At 42.4% G+C, this 17,533-nt stretch overlaps 1 protein-coding gene across 11 annotated transcripts in view; it reads right to left on the bottom strand.

Moving 5' to 3' along the window:
- KIAA1217 (KIAA1217 ortholog) overlaps positions 1-17,533 on the bottom strand; it is a 1,418,769-nt gene that overhangs the window by 665,025 nt on the left and 736,211 nt on the right. The window lies entirely within an intron of this gene.

Below are 17,533 nucleotides of genomic sequence, written 5' to 3' on the forward strand. Positions count from 1 at the left end.
GGGTCAGTGTTTGAAAGATAAGAAAGGAGGCATGCGAAACAACCTGTGAGTGTGAAATAACAGAAAGTGCAGGGTGGTGCATGAACGAGGCGTGCTGTGGAATCAAGACTAGGCGTCCTTTTAATTGAGCCACTCTAGCATTCAATAGCCATGGTTGCCATCTCCTAAGAAAAACTTTGCGTCCCTGCACTTATTTTTTCCATAAATTAGACAATGCTTAAAACATTTTATGGGCTCTGCTACAGATATGTTCTGTAACATGTTTGGGGTTCATCTTTTCAAGAAACATTAGGACCTAACAGAGTAGACTGCTATACTGTGGGTGTGGCGTTCTGAATTTGGATTAAAATGTTCAACAAAGGTCTCTAGCATGGAATCAATTATTTTGTTCTTTGCATTGTGGACACTCAACTTCAACATTGTAGCTTAAGGACACATTGTGACGTCATTTTTTTCGTTGGTTGAACAAAATATCAACTGGGTCTGGAACGGGGTCTACTGTGAGCATCGCGAACTGGTTAAAGTGTAGTGTTGGCGCAAGAGTTAGAGCTGGGGCTGAGGTTACAGGGCTACATTCATGCATTCTCACCTCAAGTTTGCTTCAAGAGAAAAAATTGCATATTCTACATGGACTGTTTACAAACAGCTTGTCTAAATCTAACCACCTTTTTCGGGGGAAGAATAGTATTTCCCATGCCCAGGCCTCAGGAACACTGCATCCAGAACAAGGCAATCAAGATTTCACACTAGTGCATGGACATCATTCAAAAGAACAAAATGGAGGACAGAGCAAAATGTTCCTCTGAACAGCCAATCCGTGTGTAGAACAATGTACGTGCTTTCTTCTCTGTGAAAGGTTTGTGAACCTAATAGACCACAGATAGAAAAGACTGAACCATGAAAGCATTTTCACACACCACTTTGTAATGCAAATATCGCAGAACTACTGAACTTGTTTACACCAAAGCAACCAAAGGATCCATTGTGAGGAATGTTCTCGCTTCATGCTAAGGGGATGTAATTTTGTCCAGCATTTCTTTTGGCATGTAGAAAGATAATTGCTATGGGACTTAAAATGGCAAATGTACTTGGGATCATTTTAAATATCTTTTGATCCCCCTCATACAATCCTTACATTTGCAATGAAGAACCTTATAAAAGGAATTGGGTGCCTTATACGTTTCTGACCGATTTGTTGAATAATGCCAAAATTATTCGTTCCATTTTCTATAGGCTGGCCATCATAACCATAGCTATTGAGATAATTTTGCAGCCTCTGTCATAAATATATTATCTATATATTTCTATCTATGTGTATTTATGTGTGTGTGTGTGTGTGTGTGTGTGAATACAGACACACACCATATTGAAACCATTTGTTTAGTTACAATACAAATATTCACCCACCCTAGTTTGGGATAATAATACGTCGTCAATGGCTAACATATGTTTTGCTCAAACTAAACTTAAAACATTCCAGCATGGATCAACAACTATCAAACAAATGTATTTTTCAGTGGCACCAAGCTCTTTAGGAGATTGAAGTTAATTTAATAACTGGGTGTCACCACCCAAATCGAATGAAACATATAAAAAACAATATTAAAGCACAAATACCCATTAACCCTCTATGCTCATGACGGAGCCGCTCCGTCATGAGCCTCGGTTGAGCTGTGCTCATGACGGAGCGGTTCCGTCATGGCCCGCTCGGCGCGCCTGCGCGGCGCAAATTTCGCGCCTGCGCTGAGCGTTCCATTGAGCGGGCGCGTTCCGTCACGAGCACAGCTCAACCGCGGCTCGTGACGGAGCGGCTCCGTCACGAGCATGCGAGCGCCGCTCGACCCCCCCGGCCCCTTAGCGCTGCGGCGGAATTCCCGCCGCAGTGAAGGGGTTAACTAATATGCTGTATAGCACAATACTTTTGAAACGAGACCTTATAGAATGTACAAAGAAACTTAAAACGAATTACAAATCTAATCGGAAATAACAAGACTGAATCAAAAAATCGAACAGGCTATGCAATAGTATGCAACAGTTTAAAAGCATAGAAATAAGAGGGTATACGCTCTTTGCATCAGCTAAAATGAAAGATTAACAGAAGACAAGAAAGAAGAAGAAATACTCTTTAAGCTCATCTCCCCAAAGCTCACAATTACGAACAGAAGTGGTGAGAGTGATACAAAGGAGGTGATACTGACTATTTTTGTATAATACAGCATTTAAAAAAAAATAATTATAGTTGGCTAATGTGCAAAAATATATAAATCCTCCCAGTCTCAAAATCTGCATCCCTTTCAAATAGATGTTGGGCAATTTGTTTCGTTTTAGTGGGAAGGCAGTTTAATGGGTCAAGGAGACATTAGCCATTCGCAGAGATTTCTTCTTGGTCAGATAGCCTCAGGCTGCCTAAAACTGAGCAAAAATAATGATGTGAAAATGCACAACAAGCAAGTGCATCATAAATACTGACAGTGCGAAATAACAGAAAAAAGAAGGCATACTTTACAGACAAAATGCACACAGCGGAACAGCAGTTAGGCCGGGCAAATGACATACTAAGTGAATAGCAATACGATGCCCACTGCTAAGTCAATATGGGTTGTGTGGAACATGAATTCCATGGGCTGAATAATGGACTGGGAAGATTGGTGGCCCTGCCACATAGGTTTGCAACAATAGCACTAAAGTAGTAATTGTATGCACATTAGGTGCAGAGAGAACCCTGCCATTATCTACCTTGCAGGTGGACTTCAGGAGGAAAATCTTTCCATGCAGTTCTTAAACAAAAAACTGCTCAATAAATTGGGGCACATAAGGGCACTGACATTCAAGGGCTTAGAGATTTTTGAAGTTGACCATTGAAACTGGCATAGGAATTTCAAGGTCAACAAGGTCGCTTAGCCCTAAATACCCAGATTTATATAGCACAAACTTGTTTCGTTTCAAAAACTTTATTCGATACATAAAATGAATCATAAAAGTATTGAACATACAATTCATCACGCCTCATAGGATTAAAAGTTCTGATTTAAAAAGCACGATTTTTCCAGAATTTAAGAAAGACATTAGAAAGACATAATAATGACCATAAAAGAATATACAAGACATGATTTTCAACAGGAACACGAACTCGACCCGAAGGTATTTTTGGAGCACTTACATGAGCCCCAGTTACGTTACACAAGGACACATTCACGTTTTTGGTAGTCACAGGAAGATTAAGTGATTTGCCCAGAATCACAAAATGTGGAGTCGGCCCGAGGCTCGAACCATGGTTTCCCAGCTCCCAGGTCGGCAGCTCTGGCCCTGAGACCACATCCTCTCTCCAGATGCCTTAAATCAGAGCAGCACATTTAGGTTCAAATGCTTTTGAGAAGAAGTCAGATCACATTTTTCTTTTTGACATGACTATTTGTATATAGACATGCGAAATGTACTGATGTACCAAAATGCACTGATGTACCCACCGCATGTGGGTTCTAATTCATTCTCTACTTAAACCCGACATGCATTTAATCTGCTATTCTAGTGTCAATCCTGGCCTTTCATTGTCAAGTAGTTAATGGGGGAGAGGGAGAGGATGGAGGGGGGATTGAAATCTTTGCATGTTGACATTTTGCTGTTGATATTTGTATGTCATGCAAATGCTAGCGTCGAGATTAGACTGGATAGCCGTATTTCCTCTGTACGTCGTGGAAGCCTGATTTTGGCGTCCATAAATAGCAAACTTCTGTTATCGGAAACCTGAAAGAGCACACTTTCTCATCCGAACAACAAAACGCCCAAGGAGAAGGAAAAGGATTTCACCAACAGTCTTTGCAGACTGAGGGCAAAACAGTTCTCCAATAAGAGAAAGATTCGAGCGAGAAATAATTGCACATTACACAAATATGATTATTCATTGAATAGATGTATACAGTACAGAAAATGTAGATATTGTTTTCTTTTTCGGAGACATGTTTTAATTGAGATTGTAAATTGCATTTATATAGTGCCTACTACCCCTGACGAGGCATTGAAGAACTTTGGGTGTGTTGGATGTGTGCATATATTAACTGCAAAATGGTGATTGTATATTTTGAATAAAATTGGACAGTAACATGAATAAAATGTTCAGCACGTTGGAAAAAAAGTTATTAAGCAAAATTCTTGCAGTCAGATGGTTAAATCCCCTTCCGCTGAAATTGTAAATATATATAAAGTAAATATTCAATGTGTATTGTGCAGTCTTATCTTAAATACATTTCCTACACTGCTGCCCCTCACATCCTGGTTTTTGCTATTTAGTCTGCCATGTTTACATGTGGGTATCTTGGGACAGACAGTGGCCATCACTAAACAGCGTCAGGAAGTGGAGGACAGAGACACTATATTTAGGAAAGAACAGAAACAGAATGTTGGGAGACAAACACCTCTGGAGTCTGATTTCCGGTTGCTTGAGTTGAATAACAAGTTGTGCTGATGGGGATGATTTGCTGCTTTCGAGTGTAGGTTTGGTCTCGGTTTGGTCTCATGAGTGCCACAGTGGCAAGAAGTGTTTGCCGTTGAGGTGCGAGAGGTCTTTACATGTCATAAAGGAAATCAGTACGTGAATTGCTGAACTTGGAAGAATGTGTCAGAGGTAATTAAAGATAAAGTGTCTTGTTAGGGTCATCCCTTTAATCAGACGAACGGTGGTTGGATTAAGAGTTATGTGTAGTTGAGGAGTGGTATTTTCTTTGAAGAGTTGGCTGCTGTTTTGACAGTGAGATCTAATCATATATAGTGCCTTTGAGCTCTCTTGGACGAATGAGCACCTTTTTTGCTTAACGTATTCTGTTTGATGATGTGTGTTGTTTTCTAGTGGAAAGCGGTCTGCACAGCATCCTCTAAAAACTGGGTGTGTTGCGTGTATGCAGCCTATCCTGTGCGCTTTACTCTGTGCATGTATGAGCACGAGCGAGTGATGTTGGAAGCTGGTTAATACTGGAGTACACAGAATATCAGAGCTGTGCTGGATGGGTGTGTAGAGTACAGTCTTAACGAGCGGTGTTGAATGCGTGTTGCAGCCTCAGAGGAAAGCTGTGGTTAATGCCTTGATACACATCTATATAGTACATCTGCATTCTGCTGAATGCACGAGAGGTGTGCTGCCCAATGTTTCCAGTTGGATGTGTGGGCCAGGTGTATTGATGTTCTGCCCACTAACATATGCAGGATGTAGGATCGTGCTGTGGGTTCAGGGGTGGGGAACACCTTACTCGCATCTACACAGCAACACCTATGCCAGAGGAGGGCAGTGCGCTGCTTCTTTTGACACCAAACGAGATTAAAATCAAAAGACTCAATAATACAGATGACAACAGGCACAACACGACAGACACAATGCAAAATTAATGAAATTATGGGCAGAAGCCATGCAGCTTTTAAAGGAACATGTAGCAACTGCTGCTTTACATTTATGACAGATGAACAACATGGCAACTTGAATGACGATCAACGTTAGGAATCCAAACCGAGCCTACACATACTCTCAAATGCCTGGAACTCATCTCTGCAGATCTTCCTTGTTTGGAATAAGCCATATAAATTGAAAATGTACCCCTGTTGCTGTTATTTACAAAGCACAATGCTGCTACATACACAGTCTGCCACAGCACCCTTTTACAACGCCTCAATAACATCGGAATACAAGGAAAAGCACTTGAATGGATCACCTCGTTCCTCACCGGAAGAACCCAGAAAGTCCGCCTTCCACCATTTAAGTCCGAGGCCACTGAAGTCATCTGTGGAGTACCACAAGGATCCTCACTCAGCCCCACCCTCTTCAACGTATACATGAGCCTCCTCGCGGCCATCGCCCGCCAGCACAACCTCAACATCATCTCTTACGCGGATGACACTCAACTAATCCTTTCTCTCACCAATGACCCCAGCACCGCCAAAACTAACCTACACGAAGGAATGAAAAAAGTTGCCGAGTGGATGAAACAAAGCCGTCTGAAACTGAACTCAGACAAAACAGAAGTCCTCATCTTAGGTACATCCCCCTCTGCATGGGACGACTCTTGGTGGCCGGAAGCCCTTGGAAAAGCACCCATCCCGACAGACCACGCACGGAACCTAGGCGTCATCCTAGACTCTTCACTCTCAATGAACAGACAAGTCAACGCCGTCTCCTCATCCTGCTTCAACGTTCTTCGCATGCTCAAAAAAACATTCCGCTGGATCCCCACCGGAACAAGGAAAACAGTCACCCACGCTCTGGTCACGAGCCGACTGGACTACGGAAACACCCTCTACGCAGGCACTACCGCTAAACTCCAGAAGAAACTCCAACGAATCCAAAACGCCTCAGCCAGGATCATATTGGACATCCCGCGCAACGAACACATCTCTGGTCACCTGAAAGACCTCCACTGGCTACCCGTCAATAAGAGAATCACTTTCCGACTGCTAACCCACGCACACAAATCACTCTACGACATCGGACCAGAATGCCTCAACTCACGAATGTCCTTCTACACCCCCCCCCCGCCAACTACGCTCTTCCAGCCAAGCCCTCGCCACTGTACCTCGCATCAATAAGACCACCATGGGAGGCAGATCCTTCTCATACCTGGCTGCCAAAACATGGAACTCACTCCCTTCTGACCTTCGCCTTACCCAGAACCACCTAGCATTCAGAAAGCAACTTAAAACGTGGATATTCGACAAATAATCCTCCTCCCCTTCCTAAGCACCTTGAAACCCTCTGGGTATGTAGTGCGCTATATAAATTCTCTGACTTGACTTGACTGACTACAAGTGCGACACTGAAGCAATGTTGCCTTACCATGGGAAACACGTATGTACACACAGGTATGAAACAGAAGGGTGGAGTCTATATGCGGTATGGATGGTTTTGTTTGTTATGATTACTGTAGACCACGCACAGCACTGATTATGCAGCAGCATGCAATGGAGCACAGAGGGTTCTAGGCAGGGAGACCAAGCACTGCATACGGCAGTGGTGTAGATAAATCTGGTGGGTGTTGAGCAGACATGCAAGGGTGGGCTACATGTGCGGCACATAGGGAATACAAAAAAAATCTGAGAACAGAGGTGCAGGAGGAAAACAATCAGGCAGGTTACAGAGAAGTATAAAGTCAAGGGCCACATTTAGGTTTTGATTGAAGGTAAGAGAGAGAGAGTGAGAAAGCGCTATTGTTTCAGGTGTCAAGTTCTTGTATTGGTCAGGTCCGTGCTTCGAAGGTCTTCTTGACAGCAGTTGATTCAAGTGTATGGAAACATTTGTTTATGACAGAGTAATATTCAAATTCATATACTATTGGTTTGAGGGTTATAGTGCTGCACAGGCTAGTTTCTCCCAAACTCCGGTACTTCAGCCACATAGGAACAGTCACGTCTTTATAGCTTTACAAAATGTCAGATGATCATGGTTAGGGCAGGAGACCTCCAACCAGAGATCTGTTGTACTTTGGAATTTCAATGCATACATGAGTCTTGCATCTGAGACTGCATCAGGGTCAATACATACAAAGCATACACAACCTTCTTTTTTAGGCACTGGGAGGAGCAATTCTAGATAGAGATCAGTTAGGGGAATAATCAGCAGGTCGGCAGGCTGGTAGGAGATCACAAACATAATGCAAGATATACTCGGGAGCAATAGAAGCTAAGAAAGGCAAGCAAGTAGTCCAATACACTAGGTGCAAGGGATGACCAGGTGCAGAGTGATGAGATTCATAAATGGCGCCCAGGAGTGAGGAACAATTCAACAGGCCTGCAAACCTTAGAACAACACCATCCACTGGTTGTATTTAGAATATCACTGATAAAAATATTGGTTGACATGAGAATAGTGCCCTGTATAGTTTACAGAAATATCATGCAATTGGGTGTAGATTTGCAATTATCAACTCCAATGCAGTGATATGTTCGGAAATGAAATTTAGGACACAGTTGTTTAGTCAGAGAGGTAGACCACAATATTGTTGTACCATATTCATCCACCGTCCTCACCAAACATAAAAAACCTTGAATTTCTTTCACTGCATCTCTTTTGTTTCCTCTCAGGCCAACACAGTGGTGAAGGGTGTGAATTTGCTATGCTTGCTTGCAAAATCATGCCACTTTTCTGTTACCCACAGAGCTGCGATGACAAGAGCCCTCGTTCTGGTGTGTGCAAAATCATCTACTCAAGGTTCCCTCAGAAAATATAACCACATTGCTAGGTGCGTAAGACTTCAGAACCAGGAAGCCAGAATGTGCCACGCCCTTTGTAAGCAGGACCGCATCAAGCCCGCCTTCATAGCACGCTACTGGCTCCCAGTCGAACATTTAAATTCAAGTTCCAATGGCACGATCCACAAAGAAACATGTTATGTGCTGTGTTTGGTTACTACTAGTGGAAAGGCCTGGCATACCTTGAGAAACTGGCACCTTACTGTGCCCCCATCAGAGCCATTTGTTCAACATCTGTCAATTGAATCGCCCAATAGTTATTCAAGATGGTGAAACACAGAGGACGATAACTCGAGTCTGAACGCCCTCAGTGCTAAGCTGAGATAAAAACCCAACCAACTACATATAGTTCAGGAAACTGACTTGAACCAATGAACTAGTCAGACGTACTTTAACCCTTTCCATGCGGCCGCGATTCCCCTGGTGTGCTGTAAACAGCACGAACAGGGGCGGGCCGTGACGAACCCCAGCCGTCATCAGCACACGAGCACTGTAGTGCATGACGGCTGGGGTTCGTCATCAGCATGGAAGGGGTTAAACTGAAAAAAACTCTCTAACACGGTCAAACACCCATCAGTCTTGACTCTTACCCCCTGACACACAGCTGTATTCCTAAATTGCACAGTCAAGTACTCTGAGGTAAACCAAAGTAAGAGAGCAACATTTCATACAACTGCTAAACAAATAAATGGAACAACACACAGGCAATTGCAGTTGTAATGCAGCAACGTACGTTGCTACTTCGTTTGCCTTTAACAGAAGCTATAGTAATTGTGCTTACTTCGCAGACACTTTGCTCCTAAACATGAAATAAGTTAGAGGATGGCTGAGCGAGTTATAATTAATCCTGGTATATTTTCCAGGCTAGGGTGAGCAACATCCAAGTGCTAAAATCTTTTTTTCCCGTCATTTTTTCGAAATATTTCAATTTCCTCTAATAGATGTAATTATTACCTTGACAAATCATATTGTTGGCATATGATTTAAAACTGCTTAAGCCACTGGGTTCTTTTACACAGGGAACCCTTAAATATACAGAAATGTTTCTTGTTCTTCATGGATGCGGTTGAGCCATTTTCTAACACACTAAAATGCATGTGTATGATAAACGCATTGTTAACATTCTTGCCTCTGCACAGAACCAAGGGTGACAGAAATATTTCACCTTCTACATAAATATTTATCAGTTTTCACGCTTTACATTTTCACAAATGACCCTTTCTTCTCTTCTCATACACCATTTCTAAAAATAAACAATGCGCAGCCCCTGAAACTTCTAACAGTGCTTCCATCAAAGCACACTTTGCTTGCCTCAGCTTTGCAAGACACTTGCTTGTTAATCAAATCCATACAGGGCATCAGCTTGCAGTGTCAGTCAGGGATTCTTCTCAAGAAGTGCCAATCCTCTAAAAACCAACAATTAAAGGAAGCAGCAGTACATAACGTGCCCTCCCGAGAGAATACAACTCATGTCTCTAGCGAACCAGGGTTGGAAAAGCAAACCACGCAAGATGAACACTCTTCTGCTATTCATTTCTGACTGTGGAAGGAACAACCACTATTCTGCTAGAAGAACCGGGACGAAAAGGTGTCAGGAAGAAAAGAACACATGCGAGTGTGGGAAAATTATAATACTGCGAGTGAAAAAGTGATAGATAGGCTTGGAGCCGAGGAAGGAAATCTGTCAAACAAAACAATGCGAAAGGGAAGCACTGCACAGGAAGCACAGCCTGGAAACAAAGACTATCAGAGGGCACTCATGACAGCAGAGACATCTCGGACAAGTGTTAGAAATTTGAGGGGAAAAATATGATGTTTTTGAGCAATCAAGGGTGGCAACCCAAAATGAAAAAAAAAAAGAAGCTAGCAGCAAGAGAGGCATATTTACTGCAATAAATGTGAAGAGATGTTTTACAGGACGAAGGGCTAAACTGATTCAGATGAAGTGAAATAATATCTAACACCTTGAGTCTAAGTAAAAGAGAGTAAAAGATGAAAACACAGTAATTAGTGAAGTTTGCAGGTCAATGAAGCATCCCTGAATGGGACTGCCAGTACTTTGCAGGTCCGATACAATGAAGATATTGAGAACAGACCTCAGTATTTGTTCCAGGCCAAGCAATAGACTCACAGTAAGTATGGAGGTTGTACACGTTAAATGGATCTGCACTGGCTTAGTAAGTAAGTTAAGAGCGTCCTCGGTTCTTTCAAGAATTTTATAAGATTGTGTGCACCACCGGGTGCGGGTGGAAGTAAGCTCCAGATCACAGTGGCAGCAGAGCAGAAGCTGAGTTCTTTGTCTTGTCCACCCCGATGGGAGGGTTCGCCAACAGATAATGTTTGACTGTAAATGGAACTCTGCTAGAGGTGTGATGATTGGTGGGAAGGATAGCCTCTTGCAAGATAGAATTTTTGTGGGTGGGCAAAGCCTTTTTGAATGTTGCTCTAAAATCTGCCTCTATGCTGCCTCTAAAGAAGAGTGTGGTTGCACTTCGGTTGGCTCGCTCAATACTGGTCTATTTTGGAGCGAGCCCATTAAGAAAGCATTCATAAAGTCCATATCAGAGAGGACAAGATTCTAGATGGCTAGAACAATGCTGGCTTTGAGAACAGCTTAAATTTCATCAGGAGGAGTCTTGGGTATACATCTTCCCTAGATTTTCTGATGTGTTTTTAGAGGGCTGCCTAGGAAGAAAGATTTTCATCACAGAGGAAGGCAGGTTGCATTGTGTTAGCTTTCCAATCTACAGTGCCAATCTTGGGGTAACGAGGATAACACCATATATTCTACCTAAGTACAGTAGGATTTAGAAAGCGGATCATCATTTATCTCGAAATTCCTGGTAGGTAGACTCAGGAACATTTGAGGTTCAAGACAGATTTTTACCTAGTAATTTCAAGGGCTACTTCTGCAGCAATATTATGCACAGTGCACACTATCAACTGAGTGTTCTGGGCACGGGTCATGTGCTGCCCTACAGGCAGCCACAACTTGCTCCTGCTCGGGGGGGGGGCACTTAAGCAGGCCAGCTGTTTGAAGCAGCTGGTCTGTCATGCACTCTGCAGGCTGCAACTTGACATGCCTTTTAAAGAGAAGCAGAGAACTCCCTATAGGCAGTTGCAGTGGTGGGTGACTGCACCTGCCTGCATGGGCACTTCTGGGGGCCCATGGGTGTCCCTTCCCCACTTTCAGGGGACGCACTGACTGTGAGCCACCTCTTTGTGGCACACAGTCAATGTGCCTCTAACTGCTCCTATGCATCTGTCCCCTCTGCATCCCCTGGAGACAGTGCTGGTGCACACGTAGCATAGCACTATCTGCATTACAGAAGGAGTTGCACTAGCATTGGCAGCCCATCTTGTAATACCAAAGAGTTACAGGGGTGCAGAAGTTGGGTGCCAATGCCTGTTACACCACTGGGGCACATTCAGTAATACAGCCCCAGATGTGCAAACATGGGAATGCCAAAGGTAAGGAGGTGGGCACAGAGAGGGCTCAAAGGCCAAAAGGGCACCCATTCTACCCAACGGAACATAACATTTTTAATACTGTCCTTCCAAAATATTGTAGTAAAAAATGTACTACCACAATATTGCGAAGATAGTTAAATAGAGATTACTATGGATTTACTATTCTTGACTTCACATCTATGTATTTTGATTACATATTTAAATAATAAACCGGGTTGCCAGTAGGTAGTTATAGTTAGGAACTAGTTTCCATAGGAAGAGTGTTTTTTTCATTTGCAAATAACGTTGGCATTGTTTGAAGAATCTTCCTGAAATTTTCTAAACTAATGAGGCAGTCACTTCAGCTGCTGTCTTGAAAATTTCGGGTGATCCATAAAGTGGGGCTCAAAACACTTTTCTCCATGTTAATTTCCATAGGAAACTTTAGACATGGCTACAGCCCAAACTGCTGAACGGAATTACACCAAATTTGCCAGAAGGGTAGCTCTTAGTCCAGATAGCACTCGTTTTGATTGATCTATACATACATACATACAAACACAGGCACACACGTTTTTTTCACAGTACATAGATGAGGAGTTAAGAACAGTAAATATTTACTTACCTCTACATACTTACATTCGCAAAATTGTGAACTCTATATTTTGGCTATAATATTTTGGGAGGGTAATTTCGTCTCGATATTCAGGTATTAAACCAAAGAGGATTTTTAATCAGCAATTTCCCACATTTTTGAAACAGTGATCAGACCTTCAATGAGATTTATTTTCTTAAAATGACTAGATATGATTGCTCAGTTTTTGTGAAACTGACTTAAATGAGCAGTGTATTACACATGCCATTTAAAAATGTTTTGTATTAGCTAAAAAATCTCAACATTCATGCATAAAACAGAGCCTATTGATGGGAAGTGGACCATCACCATAGTACTTCAATTCAAGTCAACGGCCAAGCCTACTTTGTCACAGACTTGCATTTAAGCATTAGAAGGATTGCAGTACAAATACAGTCTGCGATCCTTCCATGGATCATACATTTTTCTGGGACTAGAGTGACAGATGATTGGCAGCTTTAATGCGAAATTATAAAACTGTGCCGCTGTAACTTGAGGAGGTAAGTAGACAACTCTATCATCACAGTTGCAACCAATTACAGAATGACAAGATAGAAATAGCTAGGTATCCGCAGTGGGAATTTATGTTTCACTATAAATGTGTGTTAGCGGTATGAAAAAAATGTGCCTTTCCTAAATCCGCATTAGTAACGCGTTCCAGGTTCTTTATCTAAAATGTGTATGTACTTTTGTGTTCTAAACAAGGCTATGTAAATCGCTTATAACACTTTTGAGAAAACAGGTGTTCTGTGTTCATAGAATAAATCTAAATGGATATTTGCATTTACCATAACATTCTGCACAGCAGTACAGTCTAATAAATTGTTATTGGAAATATCTGCAAAAATGATTTACCAATGACTTAAGAGGTAATTTAGCTCAGTGAGTTAAAGCTCTTTCTGACATATCTGCGTGAAAACTTGGAAGTCCTAAGTTTAAATGCCAGAAGGCCACTTAGCCTTTTATTCTTCAGATGTGGATAAACATGAATTCCTTCTTTTCACAGCATTTGGTTCTCTGTAGAAAACTCCTCCTGCCTATGCACCTTACTTTACCCAGTTTAGACATTGAGTAAATGCTATTTTGTCTGTAGTAAAACTGCCTCCGGCTGTGCTGTGCCTGTCTTGCCACCTTCAATATGGCTAGCTGAAATCACCACCCACTGCAGGGGTGATATGGAGGGCAAGCAGGTACCTACAGAAAGGCTGTCCCCCTAATTTCTTGTGAACTGGCATGGTCACCTCCTGATGCCCTCCGCACCGAAGAAAAACTCGCTAGTGATCAGGGCCGGACTGGGAACCAAAACTGGCTCTGGCAAAGTGCTTGGCCAGTCCCCCCCCCCGGGGGATTGGGGTGCGGCCGAGCTGTTTGCTAGGGCCGGTTCCAGCTGATTTTGTTACAGGGGCCGATATTGCAGCTATGCTGCAAAAATGGCCCTGTAACAAAAACAGCACCCCCAGGGACCGAAAACGGACCCCACCCTAGCCGCAAACCGGGGAAATCCCTGTGCCCGCTACAGCCAGTCCGGCCTTGCTAGTGATATCCCTACCCTAGGCCTTCCGCAGCAGGCCAACCAATAATTGATGCAGGTGTGCCATTATCAGACTTGGTGTCCATAAGTTGAGTGAGGACTTCTTCTGTCAGGTCTTTAAAATGGGCCGGAAATATAATCATGTTTTCAAGTATGTAAATGAATTGCTTGGAAGCCCGCCATTTTTCAATGAGATGGCTGTCTCGTTTTGGGGCAGTCCCATGAAGTTAATTTCTGAGACAATTTTTTTGTAGAGCTAGAATATCGTCTTCATCTTTGGCGTGCAATGGTCTGGTTCTGGTTAGACAGAGTCATTAACAGAAGATGTATTTGTCCTTACAACAGTTCTAGGTCATGTTTACGTGGCCGAGACACATCAATAAGGAATGACTAGACAGCAACAAGAAAGTGGCAAAGAGGAGCAAGTGACAGCAGAGGAGACTGAAGATTAGGGGAATTTAAGAGGTAGAATTATGAAAATGGGAGAGAAGAAGGGCAAAGTGAAGAAATTGCACAGGCGGAGAAGGCATTTTGGAGAAAATGGACCGCTGCGAACCAGTAAACGTGGAGAATGGAAAACAGTGTAGAAAGGGTAAAGTGAAAAAAGTGATGAGTGGGTAAAAGGGAAGAGTGAAAAATAGGAATATTGGACAAAAATTGTGATTAGAGAATTAGAGCAAGTGGCCTATCCCCTGGCAGGAATCCTAGAGTGCAGCTGCAACATAAGAGTGGTGAGCGGGAGGAAACGTCTGCAACGCAAAAGAGAGTTGCAATGGTTCACAACAAGTTTCAAACTAGAAGTGTACTCAGTAAATTGCAAAAAGTTTATTTTTAAGTTCATGTGATGGGTAAGGGAGCAAAAGGATTATTTTTTCATTTAACAAGGCTCTCTAGAGAGACACCGTGGGCATTATTTAGAGTTTGTTGGACAGAATACTCAGTCACAAACATTATGGACATCCCCTCCGCCGTATTACAAGTGAGGCAGGCTACAAAGGACTTGTAACACCACGTTTATTCTTTCTTCTAAACTCTAAATAAAACCCTAAGTTGGTTACAGATGCAGCTCACATACCAGGGCTCTCTGTAAATCATGAAATGTTTGTAAGTGTGGACTGTAGCGAGACACCACACTCCCATTCACAATATATACTAGAGTACCGACACATCCCTAACACACAAAACACTTACAGTAAATCTGCTCTGGGAGGTCACCCCCCTCCCACCAAAAAAAGAACAATGCTATTGCTCTTGTGACCATAGACTATTTCACTGAACTGGAATAAGATATGATCCCAATATTGTGAACATTAAATATACCACTTGAGTCGTTCCTATTCCACACACGTATAATCAATGCAGGGCAGCTTTTATCTTTGATCTCTCACTTAGCTGCACCCTGGATCACGACTGTCCTTCCATTTCCTCTCTCTCTCATTTTGGATTTGCATGTTAATCTGTTATGTTAATTAATGCCTCGTTAGTCGAGACTGGAATAGATTTAAGACTGAAAAAGATACTTAGTATGCATTTCATCTACACAATGCTCTGATGTGCTATTTGCCAAATGATTCTTTGTGCACTTGCGTTCCTGCCTGCAAGTTCAATAAATGTTTATCAAATTATGGCTTGTCCTTAAATACAGTTTTAAAAAGTTAATATTTCAGAATGAAATGATTCTACAAAGAATGTAAACTACAAATGCACTTATTTCTCATAAATGAATAACAACAGCTATGGAATGATTACCACTGCACGGAGAATTAAGAGAGAATTCGATTACCAAGAAAGAACCCATAAGTCAGGACTTTGCTGTACTATTTTAAATGAAACCATTTTAGATGGATTCTTTTTAGATGGAAGTACCGGTGCATGAGTTTACTTAATGCAAGTAGCAATGCAAAGGTTTTCGTTATCTGCAATGCCAAGACAATAAACCCCCATCACTCCTAAAATCAACACCTAATTACAGACGTCTCACCACCTGGATTAATACAGCGAAATGTACCTTCTGCTCTCAAAAAAGGAACAAGAATTTTACCTGGTCTAAAACTTGACCATACGTGTACAATGAGGGCAGTTCTCTCAAAGGTATTTTCACAGAGTATGGTCAAAAACACCTCTTTTATGCCTGCCAGGAATTCACAAGGGGATACCTAGCAGGCGTAAATGCATATACTACTACTAATTTCTCTGACATGTCTGCGGAAAAATGTGCAGTAGAAAATCCCATTCGTGGACTTACTTGGACGTGGGACTTTCAAGGCATGAATTCCCATGGACGTTTGGGAATGCCTACACATCTACATTTGAGGGAAATCCTAAACTCTGGTTTGATTTTTTCCCACCATGGGAAAGGCCAGGAACTAATTAGCTGGAGTAACTCTTCATCCAGGATGGGAAGGGGAACAGATCACCCCCAGATTTGATGAGGGTTCTGGGGAAGAGCTTTCTCTACAGAAAACGTTTTCCCCACAGGAGGGTTCATTCCTGCAGGGCAGAATTCTACAGGATGTACAATTGGGCATAAGAGAAACAGGTCCAAGTGGGACAAGTCACAGCCACCCAGCAAAAAGGGTGCTTTATTAATACCAACAGTGGTATTTTCGATGTATCTGAATATATGCGTTTAGCATTGTTATCTGTGACGATCTGTGCAAAAATAAAAACTCTAAATTCATACATTATTCTTCTTGATTTTTTTACAAGTGTCAAATTCTGCGCAAGCCACATACAGAAGTGCCTAAAATCACAACAACAGAGAATTTAGCACATGCTGTATTACCTTTCATCAGCTGTCTGATGGAAGTGTGTCAGGCAGCAAATTTGCCGGAGCTGGAAATGTTGGAAAGTTTTGGAAAGCTAATGCACTTCTACTAAAATTTCTCCCGTGGTAAAAATATAAAAAATATCAATATATTACATTATTATACGTAAACCTTTTCACTTTCCTTCATACTTTTGTTCCAACACGAAGTGCTTGTTGTATTCAGATGTGTTTCCCTTGCATATGAATTTAAAGTAAACTGGCCTCCAAAGAAGTTAAAAAGAGGGTGCTCTATTGGGATTTCACTTTGTATCTATTGAACCATTTATTCTCAACAGCAAATATTTATGTGAGAGGAACAATAACATCTTTCATATTTTTTGTACGCTCATAATACTTGCCTTTTTCATTTGATCATTACGAGAGGTGGCCTAAAGGTCCTAAGGTGGCCGTTGAATGTCTCTTTTTCCACCCCTTTTCCAAAGTTGAGGGCAGTGAATAATCCTAACAGAGACAGCAGGACATATTAGGGCCCTGTGCGGGAGAGTGCATGCATGTGTACCCGCTTCTGCAAGGAATAGCTCTACCAGCCTATGCGGTAACGTGATACCTCCAGGAGTTAGTTCATGGTCTGCAGGCAGCACATGTGAGAACCACAGTGGTTGTCACTTAGGGGTCTATTACAATGTCGGGCGGATCGCCTCCGCCTGCATGGCGGTGGCGATCCGCCTGACATAATCTCCAGCCCGCCTCCCATTTACCCCTGCCATATTATGATGTCGGGGGTACCGCGGCGGACTGGGAGACCGCCTGTCGCTTTTCTGCCCGGTCAACCAGTCGTCCGGGCAGAAAAGGGTTGAATGTGGTGGTGGTGTCTGCTAGACACCGCCATCCATATTACAATAGCTGCGCGAACCAGCGATTC

Source organism: Lissotriton vulgaris, chromosome 10 (assembly GCF_964263255.1).
Source record: "Lissotriton vulgaris chromosome 10, aLisVul1.2, whole genome shotgun sequence".
In the NCBI taxonomy this organism is placed as follows: Eukaryota; Metazoa; Chordata; class Amphibia; order Caudata; family Salamandridae; genus Lissotriton; species Lissotriton vulgaris.